Source organism: Sinohyriopsis cumingii, unplaced genomic scaffold, assembly GCF_028554795.1.
Source record: "Sinohyriopsis cumingii isolate HCF-2022 unplaced genomic scaffold, ASM2855479v2 utg000036l, whole genome shotgun sequence".
In the NCBI taxonomy this organism is placed as follows: domain Eukaryota; kingdom Metazoa; phylum Mollusca; class Bivalvia; order Unionida; family Unionidae; genus Sinohyriopsis; species Sinohyriopsis cumingii.
This window is the reverse complement of record NW_028315863.1, coordinates 245,993-273,669: the sequence shown is the minus strand read 5'-3', so window position 1 is coordinate 273,669 and position 27,677 is coordinate 245,993. Positions and strand designations below refer to the sequence as shown.

Genomic DNA, 27,677 nt, shown 5'->3' with positions numbered 1-27,677 from the left:
TCCAGTGCCAATCGGGCTTCATGTCATCTTCGCTAGCCAAAGTTCCAATACGATAACCCAATCTACACCTTGGTGGATCGAACATATATTTTAGTGCTTTCTCCTAGATACATCTATCGGATTTCCTACTTTAGTATTTAATGCCAGCTAACCAATAGCGTGTAATAACGGTGCATTGTAATCGGCCGAAAATGATGGAGACAATTGCCTTAAAAAGAATACTTTGCTAAGTTTAGCATCGAAAGTATCTCTACGTGCCACAGAGAAGCCATTGCAGGTTTATGTGCGTAAATATATTTGTACAAACACGGACCGACAGTGGAAAATTCCTTTTTTATAAGCTTTTTATATATATATTTAAAAATAGTCCATTTAAGTTGTGTGCTCCCTTGTATCAATCACGCAGCAACAGTGTTCAAATGTAAACAACTTTATTTGGATTCGATGCAGCGGCAAGCCATTGCATCCAATGAAATTCAAAGACCCGACGCACATAAAAATTTGCTCGAAACACCAAGATGTATATAGAGTATCATATCGGAACTTTGGCTAGCGAAGATATTGTCACATATATAGTGCATAATGTGTCAAGTGTTTAGGTCTTGTTGTCAAGCGTATAGTTCGAGGTATGTATGTAGATTTCGTGGATATCTGTATAAATATCGAATATGTCTGTGTGTGTGTGTATGTCTCTGTGTGTGTGTGTTGATTTGATTGTATTATTATTTTGATCTCTATGTCACTTGAACCTTTAGTCACTATAATCTGTCATAAATAATCTTCAAGACCTTTGATTATTTCTAGGAATTCCAAGGAGTTATCGATGTTGAGGAGCTACTTGGCTATCGGCCTGTGGTAGAAACTATCATTTCAGGTCAGTTTGGAGTTATGCAATATGAGTATGTTTGTATGTATGTATAGAGGGTTTAACGAAACATTCTCTCAATCGGGATAATATAGAAATACGTAAAGTTTAGATATTTTATGCGCACATTTTATGTTTCACACTGGGTTAGCAGTTTTATGCTGACAGGCTATTTTGAAACATAACTAATGTCCCTTGCACCATTTAGTTTCGGGAAATACAGAATATTGCAGATGCATCATCCCGTGTATCATAAGAGGCGACTAATTGAGGCAGCCTTTTCGCCCTTGTTATAATGCATCAGCTGTGCTTGCTTTGACCTTTTCAAAGAGCGGGAATTATTCAAATATTTTGTATGCTTTAAATTAGACGTTGTTTTTCCAGGTGGAATACCTTTTTCCTTGTCCTTATCTTTGTGATTTCATAGTTAAACTTCATATTTTTCATGTCTTTGTCACATTACAACCAGTGAATGCATTCTTTTCCACGTGCATTTGTCCATTATTACACCAGCACTTAATCCATGCATTGAGATCAAGACGTTGCTACGAAAATGAGAACTCTATACTGTCACACAAACAAGACAAATGGCCATAAGTGAACAACTATAAGTATAGTATCCAACCCCGAAGACGGAGCTAACGTTGCATAACTGAATGAATGTACATTTAGGAAGCTTGTTTTGTAGGCTACCAACACCAATCAGATACAAGTATATGCAGTTACTTAATGAACAGTTGTATTATTTGTGCACAGATATTCTTCTCATAATCAGTAATGACCATGCTTGCTATTAATGCAATCGAATTTGTTGCGCTTTTTATGAAAAAATTTGAATAGCGGATTAGCGAGGTTGAATAGTCCTGTAATAGCTGGACATTTTGAAACCACGAAAAGTTATGAAGTTGGGATTCTAAGTAGCTTTACGGTGTTCTTATTCTCGCTATTTGTAGTCGATTATTTTCCTGAGTTGGGACAAGTGTTCTTTCGCTGTATGTACTCGATCATTCCTGAGTTGGGATAAATGCTCTTGATCGCGTCAGTATGACATTTTACTTCCATTGTTCGGCGGACCAATATCAGTTCTTTGCAGATTATATAGAAATTAGGAAATATTAACCAAAATGTTTTTGAAACAAATACATTTTGTGATTGATTATCCAACAAAAACCTAGGAACTTCATGCAACTGATACAAATTTATTTTGTTTATTGGACCAATAAACAAAGTAAGATTGTATCAGTTGGAGGAAGTTCCTAAGTTTGTGTTGGATAATCAGTGGTGGTATTGTGGCACATAACAGTAGCAAATATTCATTGCGAATAAATATAAAAAAAAACAACAACAACTAAAGCGAGAGATAATTACGATATATAAAATGGTTAATGTTTGGTGCGGGATGGTGGTTGGGGGTGGGGCAGAGTAATTGCTTTTGCCTCGATATCCTTCTCAGATTCGAATAAAATATAATTAAACGAACTAACGACTCCAAAATATGATATTGTTTTTACAATGTATGTTACTTTCAGCAGATGATTATGGAGGAGAAAAGAATGAGGTAAAGGATGACAGTCTCCTTACCCCAGCAGATAGTTACGATAGACTTCTGCTCTTATGCTAAGTTAAGCATCTAAAATGTATCCTTAACCATGAACTGTTTAAGCAAATTAGGAATTAAAACATAATTGATAAATTTAAAAGACGTGATGTGGCTGTTATGATAAATGCTTTCCAAAATTTACCATTTTACATATCGTAATTATCTCTTGTTTAAATTGTAGTTAGTTTTGTATTCACAATGAATATCAGCTACTATTATCAGCCGCATAATCTTTCAGCAGATGAAAATGATGAAGAAGAAAAGGAAATCGAAGAGAACAATACCATAACCCAAACCTACACAAACGTTATGTGTTTAAATAAATTATGAACGAGACCATGATTCCTAAATTCATAAGACTTGATATTTGTTCTTACGATAATAGGCTTATAAAATACACATTTACATTTGCTGGTGTTGTAACTGTTGTTATTTTGGTAATGCACATTTTCCATTTTTATTTTCCAAAATATCTTTCAGGAAACAAAAGAGATGAGGAACAGGAGGAACTGAATGGGAACAAACTATTGACACCGGCCGATAGTTACGATAAACTATACAACCCATTTTGTTTCAATGGTAAGTTCCATGCTTAAAACATAATGCATAAGCATGACGTGTTGAAATAAAATCTGCAGGGGAACATGTTTTGTATTCACAATGAGTATTAGCTACTATTATCTGCCGCAATATCTTTCGGCAGATGAAAATGATGAAGAAGAAAAGGAAATCGAAGAGAACAATACTATTAGCCAAGCCTACACAAACGTTATGTGTTTAAATAAATTATGAACGAGACCATGATTCCTAAATTCATAAGATTTGATATTTGTTCTTACGATAATAGGCTTATAAAATACACATTTACATTTGCTGGTGTTGTAACTGTTGTTATTTTGGTATGTACATTTACCATTTTTGTTTTCCAAAATATCTTTCAGGAAACGAAAAAGATGAGGAACAGGAGGAACTGAATGGGAACAAGCTATTGACACCGGCCGATAGTTACGATAAACTATACAACCCATTTTGTTCTAATGGTAAGTTCCATGCTTAAAACATAATGCATAAGCATGACGTGTTCAAATAAAATCTGCAGGGGAACATGTTTTGTATTCACAATGAATATTAGCTACTATTATCTGCCGCAATATCTTTCGGCAGATGAAAATTATGTAGAAGAACATGAAATCGAAGAGAACAATGTCGCTACCCAAGCCTACACAAACGTTATGTGTTTAAATAAATTATGAACGAGACCATTATTCCTAAATTCATAAGACTTGATATTTGTTCTTACGACAATAGGCTTATAAAATACACATTTACATTTGCTGGTGTTGTAACTGTTGTTATTTTGGTAATGCACATTTTCCATTTTTATTTTCCAAAATATCTTTCAGGAAACAAAAGAGATGAGGAACAGGAGGAACTGAATGGGAACAAACTATTGACACCGGCCGATAGTTACGATAAACTATACAACCCATTTTGTTTCAATGGTAAGTTCCATGCTTAAAACATAATGCATAAGCATGACGTGTTGAAATAAAATCTGCAGGGGAACATGTTTTGTATTCACAATGAGTATTAGCTACTATTATCTGCCGCAATATCTTTCGGCAGATGAAAATGATGAAGAAGAAAAGGAAATCGAAGAGAACAATACTATTAGCCAAGCCTACACAAACGTTATGTGTTTAAATAAATTATGAACGAGACCATGATTCCTAAATTCATAAGACTTGATATTTGTTCTTACGATAATAGGCTTATAAAATACACATTTACATTTGCTGGTGTTGTAACTGTTGTTATTTTGGTATGTACATTTACCATTTTTGTTTTCCAAAATATCTTTCAGGAAACGAAAAAGATGAGGAACAGGAGGAACTGAATGGGAACAAGCTATTGACACCGGCCGATAGTTACGATAAACTATACAACCCATTTTGTTCTAATGGTAAGTTCCATGCTTAAAACATAATGCATAAGCATGACGTGTTCAAATAAAATCTGCAGGGGAACATGTTTTGTATTCACAATGAATATTAGCTACTATTATCTGCCGCAATATCTTTCGGCAGATGAAAATTATGTAGAAGAACATGAAATCGAAGAGAACAATGTCGCTACCCAAGCCTACACAAACGTTATGTGTTTAAATAAATTATGAACGAGACCATGATTCCTAAATTCATAAGACTTGATATTTGTTCTTACGATAATATGCTTATAAAATACACATTTACATTTGCTGGTGTTGTAACTGTTGTTATTTTGATAATGTACATTTACCATTTTTATTTTCCAAAATATCTTTCAGGAAACGAGAAAGATGAGGAACAGGAGGAACTGAATGGGAACAAGCCATTGACACCGGCCGATAGTTACGATAAACTATACAACCTATTTTGTTTCAATGGTAAGTTCCATGCTTAAAACATTATGCATCAGCATGACGCGTTGAAATAAAATCTGAAGTAGAACATGTTTTATAAATGCATGTGACTTGATGATGACGTGAAGTTAAACCCCCGTAAGAAAATTCAACCCTTGTCCAAAATGGAATTATCTACGATTGTTGTAACTGTTTCCGTTGACGAAAACTAGACTTTCAGAAAATGTATCAGCTTCTGCACTCTTTCTTGTGAACACATATTGATGAAACAATTTGAGACGTAAATAGAAATGTACAATATAACTAGTACAAAGCGTGCGTCACCTATATTTTATTCCAGAAGATGAAAACAATGAAGAAAATAAAGAAGTGGATAATCCTTGTACCCCAATTCACAGCTGTGGTAGGTTGAACTCGTTCTTTTGCAATTGTAAGAACCAGTACCTTTAGCTACAAATAGTATAAATACACTTTATATGTTGATATTCGTAAGAAAAATAATACACACATCGAGCACCTAAAAATACACTAAATTACTGTCTCATTCAAACTAGAGTAATATAATCAAGTCGTTCAATCTTAAGTAATAAATTCCAGACTGCGTTATTATCTTTAATTGCTTGATTGATGAATGGAATCTGGTTAGAATCCATTACTGTTATTTTCTCGTTTAATAAATGGTAAAGAAAGAAAGCGTTTCAAATTGTACTTGTACAAGGGTTCGGGGGGGGGGGGGGGGGGGAGAGGGTTATAATTAATCAATCACACCTCCGTCTATTGATCCTTACAAGGGGTGAGGTAGTAATCAATAGTTGATCCGGACAAATATGGCTACGTCTATTTATTAGCATCTCGTTTGTCATTCAACTGACGCCGATTTTAAGTAACTCTTCCATCTAGCCAGTTACAGCATTGGTTAGCGGGACATTGTTCATTGCTATGTGTTTATAGGGCGGAGTCAACGATTAATAAATTAAATATGGTCTGTAATGTATTACAAACGTACATCGAACTTACTCCTCGAGCACAGGATTATATTATGAGACTTGGAGATTTTATTCCTTGAACACGGGATTGTGTTTTATATGGACAGAAGAAGTAATAATAACGACGCATAAACACGTTCAAGTTTATTTATTTATGCTTAGGTTATTTCTCTCTATTGAAAACATCCAAAGCAAAACAATAATGAATAACACCTGCTATAGATACGTACAATGTACTTTTACAATCTGTTACCTTTCTTTCATTGAATCGAGCATTTATTTTAGGTGAGAGAAGACTGAATCGATGCGTAAAGGCTGTGGCTATTAATGAGCATACAAAGATGGAATTTCTGGAAATGAATATCAAAAAAGGTAAAGATATTATCAGTTTCCTATTTCCATTTAAGATCGGTTATAGTAGACTATACAGTACTTCCCGTAAGGGTCAGTTATCTAAAGTATCCTTAACTGTCGTTTATATTATGCTATCGAAATTATTATCATCGCACATTCTGCAGCAACACCTATATCGAATTTGAAATCATAACACTTTAGCTAGCAGAAGCGTTAAAAATGTCGCCGAAACTATATTCTCTGACAGACAATCTTTTCGTCAATGGTTAGCAGCAATGTTGTACCTTTTTGGAATATGTTGATGTCACTATTTTGGTGGGTTTATTATTTGTTTATGAAAATTGATAAAGTTGTTAAAGAAATTAATATCTTTGTTTCTATCTATCTATCTCTAGGTGATTTGTTGGAACAACTGACACCTCCTAACTCCATGGGAATGGTATATGGAACGAGGAGATCACGGATAACAAGGAAGAAAGTGGGCGGATTTATTCCGTCCAGTTGCATTTTAGCTGGTTAACAAAGAATTTATTAATGTACAGATTGGTGGAGAAGAGGGCATTATGACTGATTGTTAAATCACGATTTCACCTTCCCTCCTTTAGCCATCAATCGTTTGTTTTGGTTTTTGATTGTGAGTTTTTGGTTAGATTTAGTCATCTTTTAATTGTTTGTTTAGCGAAATATGAACATATTTGAAAACAAATATTATCCCCATCTTACTCCCTTGCCCCCTCTCTGTATTTCTCTCTTTTGCATTTCTCATTCACTGATAATCGAATGTAAATGCTTATAATTTTCAGTTTCTTTGCTCACTATCGTCCATTCATCAATTGTTTTTGTTCTTACGTGGATATTTGAATCAGATTATATTATGTATTAATGTATAATCATCTACATATGAACACATTTAAAAAACCATCAGACATCTCTCTCTCTCAATCTGTATATGTATCTGTCTCTATCTCCCTCCCTCTCTCTCTCTATGTATCTCATATATATATATATATATATATATATATATATATATATATATATATATATATATATCACTCTCTCTCTCTCTGTATATGTATCTCTGTCTCTATCTCCCTCTCTCTTTCTCTATATGTATCTCACCTCTCTTTCTGTATCTCTCTCTTTCTGTATATCTCTCTCTCTCTCTTGCACACAATGTATATTTACTTTTATCTCTCTCTCTTTCTCTAACGACCAATCAAAATTAAATTTATATATTCTTCAATTGTACACTATTGTCATATACATAAAACCGTGAAATAAATAAATATAATTGAACCTGAAATGTTTCTCTTCTGATGACATTTCCTGACCGCATACTGCGTTATTTAAGAAAAACAGCGATCAGGCAATATGTCCATCCTTTTGTCCGTTGTTCCTGTATCATTCATTCTGTGACTTGAATCTTTCAAGTCATATTACACTTTTATTATACTGAAACAGGTATTGCGATTGGAAGTAATATAAATCTTCGGCAAATACAATGAACCCTAGCATAATTACTATGAATATAATGTTACAAATCTATGTCCTTAAACTAAGAAACAGAAATGAGCCAAAACCAACAAGTTTTGTAAAATTCAACAAATAAGTTATTTCCCTAAAATACAACGTAAATATTCAAAAATAACTTACTGTGTTGTTAATTAAATCCCCAATAGCCCTAAAAGTTTTATCACAAGTCCAAATGTATAAAATTTAAATTGAATTTTAGTGGTATTCCAAATCAGTTCAAATACTTAATGTGTTGATATGCCGGTTGTCTCGAATATGATAATGTGCCAGTGTCCTATAGTGTAGCTATGTATTACCAGTCTCTTGATGTATCCCACTAATATTATCCAAATATGTCCTTCTCTGAATTTACTATAATTCCAAATAAATGAGCACTGTGATTCCAGTGAAAAATAATTTGAATATATTCAAATCCAAAAATGAACACAACAATTCATATGATCATGCTTCAGATAGTATAGCAAGATTGAAGAATTTCTTTAGTAAACATGACTACAAAAAACGGACATAACAGTAGAACCAGGATGAACGTCACAGATGTTCCAATTGAGTGCATCACAGTACAAAGTCCTATACAATTTGGTTTTTCTTTTATATTTTATGATATTCTCTTACTACAATTACAGAGTTTCAAAGGCCTCTGCAACATGTATTTTGATTGTAATTATTATATGGTGGCTCATGTGCCAATATATACTCATAAAAGAATAACACAGAAAAGTAACAAACAAATTTAGTCTATGGTTTTATTTTGGAAACAGATCATTACCTACTGAAATAATTGCATGACTCACTTAAAGTAAATCTAACAGCACTAGATAAATTAATCCCCCAAGAAGGTGATTTAGTCAAGTTGGAAAAGAAATCAACAGCTGATACAAAGTGACAAAACGTCAGTCTAATCTCATTGTTCCCCTTTGTAAATAAGAAAAAAAGATATGCCATTCATTACCATAACTCAATGTTATATTCAGCACTGGAAACCATCTTGGGATTGACAACTTCATTGACCACTGACTTCATGATCCATTGTATATTCCAGTTTTGACTAATTGCTTATAATTTAATGGACAATCAAATAAATGCTGATATCAGATGAAATATTAATACAATCATTTCATAAACTAACCTTCATTCAATTACGTGTCACGTCACTGAACTGTTAGCTACATCCAGTTCATAATGATTTTAAACTGGTATGATATTATTGGCCAATAAGTAGTAAACAGTAGTCTAGCAAATGTTGATCATGGGTGGCATGTTCAGTAAATTTGCAATGGAGAACACAATCTCAGTAGGAAATTATGCTGGAGTACCATGCATTAGAAATGGGTCACATTTAAATTCCAATTGTCAAAATACCAGGATATGCATCTATTCATAATCCTGGATAATGTTTCAAATGCAAAAGTCTTGGACTTTGTCTTTCAAGAGGACAGCTTATATAGAACAAAGAATAGATTTTGTATTTTAATGATATTACCCTTTATGATTTCTTTCTTATCTAAGGACACCTAAATTTCCTAAACACAGTTAAACCAGGATCATGCTGATATGCTGTTAAACCTTGTAGCAGCTACTGCTGTCTAATTTTAACAAAAGTGCTGAATTTGATTTAATTCTTGTGACAAAGTAGTATGCCCCAACATAAAGTACTGTTTCATTCACTTCAAAGAGTCTACAAAAAGTATCAAATGGACAAGAAACGTATATATATATATATATATATATATATATATATATATATATATATATATATATATATATGCATGGGTTTGAGTCTTGGATTCAGCTAATGTGGGTATGTGAGAAAGCTTGCCAGTAGCTTCTTGTGGGTCAGTGGTTCTTCCTCCACCATTAATACCGGCCACCATGTATAGCCTATTGTGTGCTGAAAAATGGCGTTAAACCCTACAACAACATAGTTTCTTTTCTGACGATTTGAAGTCAAGGTGGACTACAGACATGAAGTAATGATTAAAATAGGCATATAAAGCTAGAGATTGTACAGTGTCTTTTTGTAGTTCTAGTAATTATTTTCATGCCGGCATAATTTCTACTGAAGCAATATTCCCAAGTGAATTTCGAAAACTGAAAACTTACTCCTGGGTGCATTTAGTTACAATTTCTAAGACTGGCTACACTTACTTAAATAAGTGTTCAAAAGATCAATTTATTCATCGGATGAGGTGAGGGGAAACTTTTGTCACCAATTCTGTATGTCAGAGTTTTATCTGGACCATGTGAGGACACTGCCCAAACATTTTATCACAATTGTATCATATGTATGCTTGTCTGCTTTCATGACATGTGTCATTTTGATCTTCTTGAAATGATCAATTCTAAAAAACTTCACACTTGAATGGTTTCTCTCCAGTATGTATTACATGTCCTTCATTGAATCACCACTCTAAACATTATATCACAAACACTGCATATAAATGTTTTTACTCCTTTATACATTTTCATATGTCTGGTAACACTACTACTCTGGCTAAACATTATTTTACAAACTTCAAATTTAAATGGTTTTTCTCCAGTAAGTATCTGAATGTGCCTGTTCAGGTTGTAACCTCGCTGAATATTTTATTGCAAATTTCACACTTGAATGCTTTTCTTTAGTATATAACCTCTTATGAGCATTGATGCTAAAACGGTGGTTAAACAGTTTGTCATAAACTTCACACTGGAAGAATATTTTGTCTCCAGTATGTACACTCCAGTGCTCTTTCATCTTTGAACAATTGATGCAGATTTCATAGCAAACTTCACATTTGAATGGCTTTTCTCCAGTATGTAACCTCGTGCGTTCTTTCAACTTTAAATGCCTACTAAACAATTCATTGCAAACTTCACAACTGAATGTTTTTTCTCCTGTATGTATCTTCAAGTTCACCCAAAACTCATCACTTTCACTAAGCATATTATCACTAGCCTCACATTTGAATGGTTTTCCTCCACACTGTATTCTTGTGTACTTCTTCACTATGGCATTATCTCTAAACAGTTTATCACAAACTTCACAAATGGATGTTGTTTTCTCCAATATACATCATCATGTGGGCATTCAAGTCTGAACTCCTACAAAACAGGTTAGTACATACTTCACATTTGAATGGTTTTCCTCTGCAGTGTGTTCTCATGTGCTTCTTCACTATGGCATTATCTCGAAACAGTTTATCACAAACTTCACAAATGAATGTTGTTTTCTCCAATATGTATCATCATGTGGGCATTCAAGTCTGAACTCCTACAAAACAGGTTAGGACATACTTCACACTTGAATGGTTTTCCTCCACATTGTATTCTTGTGTGCTTCTTCACTATGGCATTATCTCTAAACAGTTTATCACAAACTTCACAAATGAATGTTGTTTTCTCCAATATGCATCATCACGTGGGCATTCAAGTCTGACCTCCTTCAAAACATGTTAGTACATACTTCACATTTGAATGGTTTCACTCCAGTATGTACCCTCATAAGGAAAATCACCGTGGACCTGTGGCTGAACGGTGTCACAAACTTCACACTTGAATGGCTTTTCATTTCCATCTAGTCTCTCGTGCTCTTTCAAGCCATACATGATTTAATCAGAAACTTCAGACATCAATGTCTTTTCAGCTACGTATAACTGCATGTTCTCCTTCACGTCGAAACTCTTGGAGTACCTTTAATTACGAATGTCACAATTGAGTATTTGCTGTTTGTTGTTCGGTTTTTTGTTTGTTGTTTGGTTTTTCTTGTTGTTGTTGTTGATGTTGTTTGGTTTCTTCCATCAGCAATAGTCTTTCTGATTAATGAATTCAGATTCGTTGCATCCTGGACTGTGGAGATTTGACCTGAAACCGAAGAGATTTACACATGGTCATTATATGACTAATGAGAGTAAAGAAAGCACTTAGTAAAGTTTTCCAATACATGAATGCCGACTCTGGCCAGAGAATTACACTCAATACATACCCAAGTCTAAATTAACTTGACAGAGTCAAAACGTACGTATGTATGAATACCAAAATGTGCCCAAGTCATAACGTACTCACCATAACGAACACCACGTTCATTGTGCGACTGATGCATTTGACCAACCATCTTAATAGAAATGTGGCTAGTACAGGTAATAGGCTTTTTCACTGAGGCACGACAAGCATTTTTCAGACAGTCACGAGTATGGGTTCAGCATAGACGAAGTAAACCGGAATTGAAGGGGTTTACCTGACTAAAGCGCCACCTTATCACATCAGGGGGAAGTAACTGACCAATGTTCCAATTGTCACAGCAGGTATTTCGGTACCAATTGTTTCTCCATAGACTTCAATGCTAATGTTTTGTGAAATAAATATATTTTCTATCCGACCTCAGTATGCATGTCACACACTGTCATAGAGAAAAATGTTAGATTGACAATTTGACAGGGACAAAACCAGGCACCCAATTGCAATTAAGAGAGATAACTCTGCTGAAACTAGACAGGGGTAAGAGTTATCTAGTCACAGCTGAAGCATTTTCAGTTATGTGTACTACAATTATTTTTTTTTAAATCATAAAAATACAATACATAATCTAGATATAAATTGTCATAATTTCACATGTTACCAGGAGGCTCATTTTTAAAAAATAAAATAAAATCCTAACAGGAAGTACAACTCTTACATGTTGCCCCAATCAAAGCTAATTTTGTAGTTTATTTCTGAACACACTGTTCCGTACACCTAAAGGACACACGGTACTAATTGTACGGAAGAACTATAGAAATGGGTGAAGAAATAATAGAGTATTTACGGGTTTGGTGGTCCATAACTGTTTAATAATGGTATAACGGTACCAATTGCGCAAGTCCAGGTGGGCGGAGCTTAAGGTGTATGGAACATTGTATTCAGAATTAAAGAACAACACTAGCTGTAATTGGTGCATTATGTAAGAGTTGTACTTTCTGTTTGGCTTTAAAAAAAAGTTGAGCCTCTTGGCAACATGTGAGTTTGTGTTAATTTCTATCTAGGTCATATTTTGTATCTTTTATGATTTTTTTTAAAGATGGTACACATGGCTGAAAATGTGCCTGTTGTGACTAGAAAACTCTTACCCCTGTCTAGTTCCAGTAGAGTTATCTCTCTTAAATGCAATGGAGTAACTGGTTATATCATTGTCAAATTGACAATCTAGCAGTGTTCTATATGACAGTGTGTGACATGCATGCCCAAGTTGGACAGAAAGTTTATTTATTTCACAAAACATTAACATTGAGGTATATGGAAAAACAATTGGTACCGTGATGCCATAAAGAAAATTAAAATTTTAGTAAAAGTATCTTAAAATAGCTTATCCTAGATGTAATTTTTTTTCAAAAAAGATAGAAATATTTCTACTGATGCAATTTTAGTATTTGTAAAGGCTTGACTCAGGAGTACTCAATACTGTTTCGTGCACATGTAGACAAACAAAATGCCGTGGCTCATATTGTGTTCCCCACACAAGAGCTTGCACCAAGGTTAGATGTGCATGGATAATTATAGGTCTCATCATCAGCACCCAGAAATTTTAAGTTATTGAATTTTGAATATGATAGTGTTTACATATGTTTACTATTGGAGTTGAAAAAGTACCGCCAGTCCTTAAGCTCCGCCCATCTGGGTTTGTACAATTGGTATCGTTTATACCAGTAACCGACCGACCAACAGAAATCCTTAGAGATCAGGGGGGAAAATGCCTTTTGGCGGGATTCACGCTAGCATTGAATTCGCTATGTAAAAAGACCCCTATGGAGTATTACAATAGTAACTGGAACAGAAATTTTAGCATCAAATTTCAGTTTTCTTTTTTTTTTTTTTTAGTTGTTTGTTTTGTCTGTTTTAATAATTTTGTTGTAGCTTCATTTTAATTTTATATGGTTTTCGAATGTTTTTTTTTCTTGGAGCACTTCAGTACAGAGCCTTTTTACACCTAATTTTATTACGCATATTACGTTGTCATGCCCCTATTCAAATCCATAAATGTATACAAGGTATGCACTGTGTTTACTTGTTTTGTTAAGATGTTATGTATGCAATACTTGTACGTACATTTTTTTAGATTCTGATAATTTGATAATATTCCATTAAATAATACCCACCGCAAAGTGAAGTGTCCTTCATTGTTGTTTATCAATATGTGTTTACTACTATAAATATATTGATTCAATTTTTTTACCTATCCGAATAACCCGTATTCGTTTAACAGTTTGTGTTATGCGAAATAAACACGTTTTCTATTTGGTGCAATCAATGTCTGGACTTCAATTTGCCTTATTTCATAAGTCAGATCTAATTCACAATCACAAGTGATATTTAAACATTTATCATCTTTTCTCTCTCTCTCTCTCTCTCTGTCTCTCTCTGTCTCTCTCTCTCTCTCTCTTTATCGCGGGTTCGGTTCCCGGCCGAGTCATACCAAATACATATCGCTTGGCGCTCAGCAGTAACAGTTAGTGATAGGAACTGAAAACATGTTAAAGCTATATTACATATCCAATTCAAAATCTATCTATCTATCTATCTATCTATCTATCTATCTATCTATCTATCTATCTATCTGTCTGTCTGTCTGTCCATCTGCCTGCCTGCCTGCCTGCCTACCTACCTACATATGTACCTGTATGTCTGCCCATTTCCCTCCCCCCCCCCACACACACACACACACTCATCTGACTTGGCTTGTCCTTTCTTCTTCTTTTTCAGATTGATTTGATTAGCCTATTACTTCTCTCATATTAAGTTGCTAAGTTAACCAACGTGACGTTATGTAAAGGGTTCTCAATATTAAAGGAAATTTCTAAGGCCAATATGTTATTACATTATTAAAGATACTACTTTTCCGTAAGTTGTAAATAGGCTAGTCTTGTTTTTAGACTGCTTTTCTTCGATCATTGTTGCAGAATAGATACCAGATAAAGGACACGCGGTACTAATGATATGGAAAAATGGGAAGCAGCTTGGAAATGGGTGAACCTAAAATAAATATATATGGGTTAGGCTGACCATGATTGGTTAATAATGTAAGTTATGTTGTAGGAAAAAGAATCTTTTGAGCACTTACCCTAGTTGTAAGTGAAAAAATTAGAGACAATTTTTATTGTTGGAAGTTTAGTCCTTTAACAGTCTTGAGTTTGTAACACTCATTACTAAAATTCGCTCCTGACTCTTTGGTGCGGAATTGAAAGTACATGTTTCAAACAGATCAGATGCAGGTCCAGAAAATGCCGCGCCTCATATCCTTTCCTCTACACAGAAGCTGACATCCGGGTTTCATCTATACTAAAAAATATAGGTTTGATCATGAACACTCAAACAATTTAAGTTATTTTATTTTTAATATCATGGGGTTTGCATAGGTTTACTCTGGAAAATTAATTAGTACTGTGAGTCCTAATCGGAGATATCAGCATTATATGCGTCCTTTCGTTATTCGTGACAAAGAGTTTTCAATAATTATCTTTTTACAAAACGGTTATATATGTCACAAATTATTCTTTAAAATTTGTGATCACATCTTTGACACGTGTCAAGTATGCCAACGCAGCGAAAAACAAAATGGTGTGAAACATAATCGGGCCAAATCTAAATTTCCGGAAAAATTCGGATAAAAAAAAGGAACGAAAACACACACACCCGAAGAAGAAAAAAAAAAACGCCGCATGCCCTGTTTTAGTTATTTACTAGTGTATGTGAATGTGTTAAGTTTACGTTTTCTTTGTATTGCTTCGATTGATCCTGATATTTTCAGGAGCGCGTTTGTTTTCTGCTTGAACGTTAGATCATTTTTTTTTCAAGTCGACTAAATATTTTCTCGGTTGGTAAGCATGTGTGTTTTGTATTTGCCTGCCCTCTCTGACACATATTTTTTCCAGGGTTGGCATCCAACTCAGTTGTTCTGCCTACATCAATAGTATAGCTAATAAATTGTATTCTTCATTATCAACGGTTCCGACTTTGAGCAATACGTTCTCTAATGTCAGAAGGGTCTCTTTAACGGTATCTGCTAAAACGTTAGCCTAATTATTCCTCTTTATGTACTGCTTTAAGATTTAAACATATTCAACAATTGACATGTATATCAAATATCAAGACAATTTCCAGTATTAAGAGACGGAAAGTGTCAGTCCCCTGCCCAAGAACATTGAATTGTTGGTCGCTAATATAATTGTACTATACCACGTTAAGTTCAGAAATACCGCGGTCGAAAGTTTTCTTAGTGTCTGTTCTAAAGAACTTCGAAATTCTAAGCAACTGTTGACGTCACTACATTCTCGACGTCATCTGCTGGTTGACATGGGACGTTGTCAGTTTTAGTCTAGCGCCGTTCTCGTATTTAACACGCGTTGTTTCAGACAGTGTTAAATTTCGATAAAATGGTAGATCTAAAGCTATTTAATGGACTTGGGGATAGCTACGATGTATTATCGTAAGTACCATTGCCACGTTTGCTTTGTTTTAAATGCCTTGCTTTGTTTGAAATATATCGTTAAACGATAAAAGAATAACTTAGATTGCGATATCGGTTTCAGTTACAGATTATTGTATACAATTTACTAAACGAGTATCCATGCTTAAGGATATCGTGAAACAGACCGGCATTCCTTCAGTGAGTTCATATCCGAGTTGACATGACCATACCCATAATTTGTATGCGGCTAATGTATAAATGTTTTGCAAAATAAAGGTCGTGAATGGGAAATAAATACATCGATAGCGACGCCGATAGGTTAGATGGGTATTTAACAAGGAAAATAGGTTTATAGGTACATACATTGTGAGTTGTAATCTATCTTAATGATTGAAATAAACTATTAATCGATTTTGGTCCAGTCCTACCACCTTATCATTTATTTATTTATTTATTTAGCTAGTTAGTTACTTAGTTACTTAGTTTAGTTAGTTACTTATTCAGCCAGTTTATTTGTCCACGCATACTGCATGTCATCCAGGCATACTCACTGTCATGTAGTCAGTTACAGTTATCAGTCAGTCAGTCAGTCCCTGCACCCAGTTCGAAAATCTGCAGGCCAGTCCATACATCCACTCAAATAATCACTTAGCATCTAGTTAGCAATTCAGTCAGTTATTTTAGTGGACTGTTTGGTACCTTTGTTACATTAGCAGTAATTATATTTCCTTCTTTGTGTTAGGCATATCTCTGCATAAATCATGGTATTTATTGTGTCAGCCTAAGCTAGTAAAATTACAACAGAGCAAATGTGTCGTTCTTCTTGTTTCTTAGAGACGTTCCATTCTGGTTGTCTGTGATGCAATTTCGTACCCAGTTGGAAAGAGAGTTTGCCGAAAAGGCAGAGAAATGGTGTAAGAACGTGTCTGATAAACTTTATATCCTGAGGCAACACAACGTTGATGGTAATTTTCCTACATGTCTCCACGTTTGCTATTTTCTTCTTTAATAAGAGTTATTTCTTTGATGATATTCATAAAAATGGAGGTTGGGTGGGGTTGTCTTCATTGCATATGTCCTTTAATAACATACATGTATAATCATTTGACCATATTTACTCGCGGTAACGATTGAACCAGATTCCACCCCTTTTCCACGCTAACTGGTACTCCTTTTTTTGTTAAAAGCCTTCTTGTGTGTATATACTGAAACACCAAGTACTTTATATTTAAAGTAAGAAATTAACATCTAGTTATCGATCCATCTATCCATCGGCTTCAAATACATCACGAAAGGAATAAGCATTGCTTGAATTAAACATGCCAACAAGTAAACAGTGTATCATTCCATCGTTCTCACTCTCATTTCGAAACACTAATTCAGTTTGCCTATCTTTCCGTCGTTACTTCCTCAATCCATTGACAATCTCGTCCCACAAAACGTAGCACCACAGTCTACTACAGTGAGATATATTAATTCGTAAGCTCTTTATTGGTTTGTAGGTATACTTCAGATAGAATCTGCACTCCGAATGGAAGTGGCATCGATGGAAGAAAGGACCCGTTTTGCTCGTGAATCATTATGTTCATATGAAGAGGCTGCCAATCTCCTTCTCGAGTGAGTACAATTGTTAAGTAGAGTAGTGTACAATTGGTAGATTTTGAACGACCCAGCACCAGTTCAAACCAGATTAAACCCGTCATCGTCTGTTTCCAATGCGAGTGAGTTAAATATCATAGATTTACTCTCGCATGTAATGGTAAAGGTCAATGGTGTTCCAAATGAACACAACCCCAACCACTCCACCCGTACCCGCATGGAAATAGACGCCAGAGTATTTGAGACTGAGAATGAAATTCAATAGCCCATCACTATAACCATGTCCATGTTGGGAATCATACCAGACAACCTTAAGTAAAAGAAAAGAAATAAAAGTATGGTGGGTTGCATCGGAGGTGATCTCCATGCTTTAGATTCCTTATATTGAGAATAAAGTTGGTTTTACGAAAACTTGAAGAAGCCTGTCTATTTTCGTGATTACTTACATAATTACTACTTTCTGGCATGTAACGAATGTCGCGATTACGATTATAATGATGATGATATATTATTATTATTATTATTATTATTATTATTATTATCGTTATTGTGGATATATAGTATGTTAGATAATCAGTTTCCATACAATATGACAATAATTTGTTATGTATCCTTTGAACTGTACATATTTTGTAAGTAAACATAAGGCTGTGAAGAAACGAACCATGGTCCACTTACTGTTTTAATCGCGAAAATTGTCGATTAGTGTGGTTTTATTTTGCTATAGTACCTGAAGTGTGCCAAGACATTTCAATATCTGCTCGGGGAGATTGGGTATTTGGTAAAAGCGATGTCTGTATCTTAGCCCTTAATTGGTATAGAGTAAAGATATTTGCCGCGACAATACGGTTTTATATCTTAATTTACAGTGAGAGAGAAGCTGATGAAAAAGTCATCTTGAGAAAATACGAAACGTCCTTCCAGGAGATGCTGAACCCATACAAACGTTTCTGTAATAGAGTTGAAAAAGGACAGAAGGTACATTAAATTTAGTCCGGAGTAATTAAATACTACTATATTCATTGAGTACAGACTGGAGCTTAACCGAAAACGTTAGTACAATATTAATACATATATTTATTCAATTCAATAAGAAGTTATGAAACAGTAAGTCTCGTCTTGATGAGTTCGCGTCGATCAATATGATAGTTTTGATGGTTCATAAAACTTAATACATCCATACAAAGGTCTGAATTGTTTTATTTCCTGATTAGAGTATTAAACAAATACAACATGACTGTATGTACCTAATTAACAACCTAGAAGTGTTATAAATAGGTTTATCACATAGTTGATATCATTTACAAATAGCGCTTGTCCTTTATTATATTTGATATGTCAAGACCTAGCGTATCTTTGAATTGGTCCCAAAAAAGCTCATTAAATCATTCCTCTGTCTTCATATTATAGAATGTCCACCACCATGTTGATTTTCCTTGCCCAGCCACTTTTATTTTAATGTTATGTTAACAATATGGCGTCCGTTTTACCAAATGGTAGTCAAACGGTTATTGGAAAGAAAGGGTAACTAACATAGAAACGCACAGTGGTGGCTACATCTGTCGAGATATGACCGTTTTACCCCACATAGAAAGCTTCAAATGCCAGCCTAGGAAATGTTTAACCTTGCTGGATGTTCATAAAGTCAAAACGACATGTGTCGAGGCCCAAAACGTTAAATCACACTGTCCAAAACAAACATAAAACATTTAGGCAGATAAATACAAAACAACCTATAATTATATGGACAGCCCCCGTTATATTGTAGGTGACACGCGGAATAATATTCAAATTATGAAACATTGTGTATCATTTACATCTGCTCGCCATAAATTCATAAGATTATCTTTGATTATATGATTCCTGTGACAGATGGTTTTTCATCTGATGGCAAAACGTCACCTGATAAATTTTATGTCGCATGATCATTTTTCATGTCGTATTGTTTGCAAGTGAACTCATCACGTTAAATTGTAAAATCATGCAGTTTTGGTTAGTTTCCAAATGCCTTGCGGCTAATTTAATGTTGCAATTCATTCTTTGTCAATATTTGGAATTATTATCTGTATGTGTAGATTTTTAAAAAAATAGCCAGCTGTTGATGCTATCGTAATAAATTTGAAGTATTCGCATTTGGTTATAGTGTACCGTTTTAAGGAATTTTTATATTTTTGTGATGACTTGTCTGATTATTGGAATTTGATGCAATATAAATATTCCTTTGCCCGAAATAATTGGCCAATTACTAGGAACAAACGTCACAGAGTGAAGTGTTAGTGAGTTTCCATGATGCCATTGTTCAGTAGTAGTGAATTCAAGTCCATACCGAATAAGTGTCCATGGATTAATAAAGTACCTACTAAAATCTAGTCGCGTACATTGGTGGTGTGACTGCAGTGGCAGTATTTATGGTGGGAAACCGGTAAATTACACAATATAATCAATAAGAAGGGACTCGGCAGATGCCGTTTATGTGGCCATGGTGGCAAAGGCCAAACAGTTATACCTACGACAGTGCCTGGAAACTACAGTTTGACTGGCCTAAGGTAGCGTCGTTTAAACTAGTTCCCTGTGTTCAGGGACAGTTGCATAATTTCTACGACGAGAACTGCTGGCGGTACGGAAACATAACGAAGAGAAACCATATATTTGTCAGGTTGTGAGATCTGTGGTCTTGCAATGATTAGAGTAAAATGTATGTATAGAAGGGACACGTCGGACTTTCTACTTTACAACTGAAGTTGTGTGGAAGCCTTTGGATATTTGGGGTAAACTTATGACTTCTAGCGGGAATCGCACCAGGGTTTGAAACCGATCGGTCAAGTAAGGACCCCTGTTAATGTTTTATTTCCCTCATTTCTAGGTCTACAAACGATCAATGGTCAGATTAGAAAAGTTGGTTTTGGAAGAGAACGCGTCTTGGTTTAGCAAGAGGAAAGTAAAGAAAGCCAGGAAGGTGGCGAAGAGGAACTCTGATGGATACATTAAACTTTTAAAGGAGGAGACAAATCAAGCGGTTAACATTGCCTCAGTAAGCCGATATTTATTACTAACAAATGGCTGTGTAATATTCTTCAGATATAACACTTTTCCATTCACCTCGGATCATTTCTGTCTTTGGAAATACCAATGAACATGAGAATTCTTTGTTCCATACTTGTAATTATCAGAGTATATGATAAGATGTATTTAATGTCGGAATGATTTAAAACAACAATCTATTTACCGACATTACGTAAAACAAATCAGGCATTACAACAAGCGTGATTAGCAAGACATCAAAACGCATCATAACATGAATACAAATTGGACAAAATACACACGGCATGAATTGAAACATAAGCAGGCAAAGCATTTAAAATTCAGTGACTAAAGGTGAATTTAGCAGCTGTATAAATTTGTTTTTGTTTTTTTTAAAGAAACACAATTTACGATTTAATATATAAAATAATTAGTCCCTATTTAACGTGATGCAGCTTACGCCACACTTGAAAGGAAAAGGGGTAACAGTAAGGCACTTAAGTAGCAAATACGACAAGGAGAGATAAAGGAATAACGCTAACACAAACATTAACTGTCATCATAGCATAAGATGGAATATTATTTAAGGCTATTACATTGGCAGCCTTTACCATTACAGGATCGAATTAAATCTCTACATAAATCCAATTTCGCTTTTTGTCTGAAGTTATTTGGTATCCCATTACAACGAGCGACAGCTGCTTATACCAATACTATATCTTCCAGCTCTCTTTGGAATATGAAGGAGTCGCCACTGAGATTGCTGACAAAAAGGTCAAATCGTTCGTGGACTGTTGGTCTACCTGTATGTTACAACATGCAGAAAATTCCACTGATGATAGAAGGTAAAGCATATATACGCATGTACGTACATCAATCCCGACTTTACAACGTTGTATAAATTGATATATTCTTCTGTCTACACGTCTGTTAATCCAACTATTCATTTATCTGTGAATTATCTGCATTAGGTCACGAAACGTATTATTTCTTCACCTCTACCTCCAATTATACTCTCTCTCTCTCTCTCTCTCTCTGAAATGCACATACCCGAATGTCATATAAAAGATTGATAGGAAAGAGGTGAAACGGTAGAACAGAACAAATTCATATATTTTAGTATAGGGAGGACCACATATATGAAGTAGGATTGTTCGGTCAAATCCAGAAACATAACACTTTTAATTTTCAAAATATATGTCCAGTTTCATCTAGACCAAGACAGAACAATCAGTAAAGAGAAGTCCTGGACAAATATCCTGCTCTTTATAACAGGCATATATTTCTGGATTTGGAAGCCTTAAAACTAATTGTATGCCATGAATATAGAGTGATAATTCATGTCCTATAAGACGAGACTTCAACATACACATATACTCATACACATGTCAATATGATGTTGATTATTTTCATGTCTTTTTCAGGAACGTGAATAATACAGGACAATACCTGCTCAGCAAAGTTGATTGTGAAAAGCTGGTCAAGCTTCTATCAGAATTCAACAAGGAAAGCCTCCATATACCAACATACCAGGTAAATGCCACTTAGGAAACACTCATCTTCTCTACGACCGCTCAACCTTCTTGGTGTCAGAGGAACGTTTGCTAGTGATGCTGAGAACAAAGTCAATGAGATCAATGTCTCATTCATGTGTACTCTTCTTATACAAAAGGTTTATAAGAACACGTGACATTCGTATGCGTTTCAGAAACACGTGTTCTAAATTTAATCGTGAATTGTTTTGCGATTGTCATATTTATTGCGTGTATCGTGTTCAAATGTTCAAGCCATGTCTTTCTGAAATATATGGTACCGTAGGATGGACTCTTTCGCTGAAATGACTGTTGAGTCGACAGGAAATCGCGGAAAATGGATTGATGATTATTTACTATTGCACATACTGGGGATCGACCCCAGGACGGATAGCTGAGAAACGAGCGCATTACAGTTGCACTATCTTAGCACTATCTGTTATACATGAACATGGATTCCAGTGCCAATCGGGCTTCATGTCATCTTCGCTAGCCAAAGTTCCAATACGATAACCCAATCTACACCTTGGTGGATCGAACATATATTTTAGTGCTTTCTCCTAGATACATCTATCGGATTTCCTACTTTAGTATTTAATGCCAGCTAACCAATAGCGTGTAATAACGGTGCATTGTAATCGGCCGAAAATGATGGAGACAATTGCCTTAAAAAGAATACTTTGCTAAGTTTAGCATCGAAAGTATCTCTACGTGCCACAGAGAAGCCATTGCAGGTTTATGTGCGTAAATATATTTGTACAAACACGGACCGACAGTGGAAAATTCCTTTTTTATAAGCTTTTTATATATATTTAAAAATAGTCCATTTAAGTTGTGTGCTCCCTTGCCTCAATCACGCAGCAACAGTGTTCAAATGTAAACAACTTTATTTTGATTCGATGCAGCGGCAAGCCATTGCATCCAATGAAATTCAAAGACCCGACGCACATAAAAATTTGCTCGAAACACCAAGATGTATGTAGGGTATCATATCGGAACTTTGGCTAGCGAAGATATTGTCACATATATAGTGCATAATGTGTCAAGTGTTTAGGTCTTGTTGTCAAGCGTATAGTTCGAGGTATGTATGTAGATTTCGTGGATATCTGTATAAATATCGAAAATATGTCTGTGTGTGTGTATGTCTCTGTGTGTGTGTGTTGATTTGATTGTATTATTATTTTGATCTCTATGTCGCTTGAACCTTTAGTCACTATAATCTGTCATAAATAATCTTCAAGATCTTTGATTATTTCTAGGAATTCCAAGGAGTTATCGATGTTGAGGAGCTACTTGGTTATCGGCCTGTGGTAGAAACTATCATTTCAGGTCAGTTTGGAGTTATGCAATATGAGTATGTTTGTATGTATGTATAGAGGGTTTAACGAAGCATTCTCTCAATCGGGATAATATAGAAATACGTAAAGTTTAGATATTTTATGCGCACATTTTATGTTTCACACTGGGTTAGCAGTTTTATGCTGACAGGCTATTTTGAAACATAACTACTGTCCCTTGCACCATTTAGTTTCGGGAAATACAGAATATTGCAGATGCATCATCCCGTGTATCATAAGAGGCGACTAATTGAGGCAGCCTTTTCGCCCTTGTTATAATGCATCAGCTGTGCTTGCTTTGACCTTTTCAAAGAGCGGGAATTATTCAAATATTTTGTATGCTTTAAATTAGACGTTGTTTTTCCAGGTGGAATACCTTTTTCCTTGTCCTTATCTTTGTGATTTCATAGTTAAACTTCATATTTTTCATGTCTTTGTCACATTACAACCAGTGAATGCATTCTTTTCCACGTGCATTTGTCCATTATTACACCAGCACTTAATCCATGCATTGAGATCAAGACGTTGCTACGAAAATGAGAACTCTATACTGTCACACAAACAAGACAAATGGCCATAAGTGAACAACTATAAGTATAGTATCCAACCCCGAAGACGGAGCTAACGTTGCATAACTGAATGAATGTACATTTAGGAAGCTTGTTTTGTAGGCTACCAACACCAATCAGATACAAGCATATGCATTTACTTAATGAACAGTTGTATTATTTGTGCAGAGATATTCTTCTCATAATCAGTAATGACCATGCTTGCTATTAATGCAATCGAATTTGTTGTGCTTTTTATGAAAAAATTTGAATAGCGGATTAGCGAGGTTGAATAGTCCTGTAATAGCTGGACATTTTGAAACCACGAAAAGTTATGAAGTTGGGATTCTAAGTAGCTTTACGGTGTTCTTATTCTCGCTATTTGTAGTCGATTATTTTCCTGAGTTGGGACAAGTGTTCTTTCGTGGTATGTACTCGATCATTCCTGAGTTGGGATAAATGCTCTTGATCGCGTCAGTATGACATTTTACTTCCATTGTTCGGCGGACCAATATCAGTTCTTTGCAGATTATATAGAAATTAGGAAATATTAACCAAAATGTTCTTGAAACAAATACATTTTGTGATTGATTATCCAACAAAAACCTAGGAACTTCATGCAACTGATACAAATTTATTTTGTTTATTGGACCAATAAACAAAGTAAGATTGTATCAGTTGGAGGAAGTTCCTAAGTTTGTGTTGGATAATCAGTGGTGGTATTGTGGCACATAACAGTAGCAAATATTCATTGCGAATAAATATAAAAAAAAACAAACTACAACTAAAGAGAGAGATAATTACGATATATAAAATGGTTAATGTTTGGTGCGGGATGGTGGTTGGGGGTGGGGCAGAGTAATTGCTTTTGCCCCGATATCCTTCTCAGATTCGAATAAAATATAATTAAACGAACTAACGACTCCAAAATATGATATTGTTTTTACAATGTATGTTACTTTCAGCAGATGATTATGGAGGAGAAAAGAATGAGGTAAAGGATGACAGTCTCCTTACCCCAGCAGATAGTTACGATAGACTTCTGCTCTTATGCTAAGTTAAGCATCTAAAATGTATCCTTAACCATGAACTGTTTAAGCAAATTAGGAATTAAAACATAATTGATAAATTTAAAAGACGTGATGTGGCTGTTATGATAAATGCTTTCCAAAATTTACCATTTTACATATCGTAATTATCTCTTGTTTAAATTGTAGTTAGTTTTGTATTCACAATGAATATCAGCTACTATTATCAGCCGCATAATCTTTCAGCAGATGAAAATGATGAAGAAGAAAAGGAAATCGAAGAGAACAATACCATAACCCAAACCTACACAAACGTTATGTGTTTAAATAAATTATGAACGAGACCATGATTCCTAAATTCATAAGACTTGATATTTGTTCTTACGATAATAGGCTTATAAAATACACATTTACATTTGCTGGTGTTGTAACTGTTGTTATTTTGGTAATGCACATTTTCCATTTTTATTTTCCAAAATATCTTTCAGGAAACAAAAGAGATGAGGAACAGGAGGAACTGAATGGGAACAAACTATTGACACCGGCCGATAGTTACGATAAACTATACAACCCATTTTGTTTCAATGGTAAGTTCCATGCTTAAAACATAATGCATAAGCATGACGTGTTGAAATAAAATCTGCAGGGGAACATGTTTTGTATTCACAATGAGTATTAGCTACTATTATCTGCCGCAATATCTTTCGGCAGATGAAAATGATGAAGAAGAAAAGGAAATCGAAGAGAACAATACTATTAGCCAAGCCTACACAAACGTTATGTGTTTAAATAAATTATGAACGAGACCATGATTCCTAAATTCATAAGATTTGATATTTGTTCTTACGATAATAGGCTTATAAAATACACATTTACATTTGCTGGTGTTGTAACTGTTGTTATTTTGGTATGTACATTTACCATTTTTGTTTTCCAAAATATCTTTCAGGAAACGAAAAAGATGAGGAACAGGAGGAACTGAATGGGAACAAGCTATTGACACCGGCCGATAGTTACGATAAACTATACAACCCATTTTGTTCTAATGGTAAGTTCCATGCTTAAAACATAATGCATAAGCATGACGTGTTCAAATAAAATCTGCAGGGGAACATGTTTTGTATTCACAATGAATATTAGCTACTATTATCTGCCGCAATATCTTTCGGCAGATGAAAATTATGTAGAAGAACATGAAATCGAAGAGAACAATGTCGCTACCCAAGCCTACACAAACGTTATGTGTTTAAATAAATTATGAACGAGACCATTATTCCTAAATTCATAAGACTTGATATTTGTTCTTACGACAATAGGCTTATAAAATACACATTTACATTTGCTGGTGTTGTAACTGTTGTTATTTTGGTAATGCACATTTACCATTTTTATTTTCCAAAATATCTTTCAGGAAACGAGAAAGATGAGGAACAGGAGGAACTGAATGGGAACAAGCCATTGACACCGGCCGATAGTTACGATAAACTATACAACCCATTTTGTTTCAATGGTAAGTTCCATGCTTAAAACATTATGCATCAGCATGACGCGTTGAAATAAAATCTGAAGTAGAACATGTTTTATAAATGCATGTGACTTGATGATGACGTGAAGTTAAACCCCCGTAAGAAAATTCAACCCTTGTCCAAAATGGAATTATCTACGATTGTTGTAACTGTTTCCGTTGACGAAAACTAGACTTTCAGAAAATGTATCAGCTTCTGCACTCTTTCTTGTGAACACATATTGATGAAACAATTTGAGACGTAAATAGAAATGTACAATATAACTAGTACAAAGCGTGCGTCACCTATATTTTATTCCAGAAGATGAAAACAATGAAGAAAATAAAGAAGTGGATAATCCTTGTACCCCAATTCACAGCTGTGGTAGGTTGAACTCGTTCTTTTGCAATTGTAAGAACCAGTACCTTTAGCTACAAATAGTATAAATACACTTTATATGTTGATATTCGTAAGAAAAATAATACACACATCGAGCACCTAAAAATACACTAAATTACTGTCTCATTCAAACTAGAGTAATATAATCAAGTCGTTCAATCTTAAGTAATAAATTCCAGACTGCGTTATTATCTTTAATTGCTTGATTGATGAATGGAATCTGGTTAGAATCCATTACTGTTATTTTCTCGTTTAATAAATGGTAAAGAAAGAAAGCGTTTCAAATTGTACTTGTACAAGGGTTCGGGGGGGGGGGGGAGAGGGTTATAATTAATCAATCACACCTCCGTCTATTGATCCTTACAAGGGGTGAGGTAGTAATCAATAGTTGATCCGGACAAATATGGCTACGTCTATTTATTAGCATCTCGTTTGTCATTCAACTGACGCCGATTTTAAGTAACTCTTCCATCTAGCCAGTTACAGCATTGGTTAGCGGGACATTGTTCATTGCTATGTGTTTATAGGGCGGAGTCAACGATTAATAAATTAA

At 34.8% G+C, this 27,677-nt stretch overlaps 1 long non-coding RNA gene across 1 annotated transcript; it reads right to left on the bottom strand.

Annotated features, from left to right (window-relative positions):
* Nucleotides 1-8,471: 8,471 nt before the first annotated feature.
* On the bottom strand, nucleotides 8,472-11,947 carry LOC149774997 (uncharacterized). Its single transcript, XR_016416637.1, has 2 exons — nucleotides 11,781-11,947; nucleotides 8,472-11,579 (listed from the first exon to the last, which is right to left on the bottom strand). It is a non-coding gene; the product is annotated as an uncharacterized LOC149774997 (long non-coding RNA).
* Nucleotides 11,948-27,677: the final 15,730 nt, after the last annotated feature.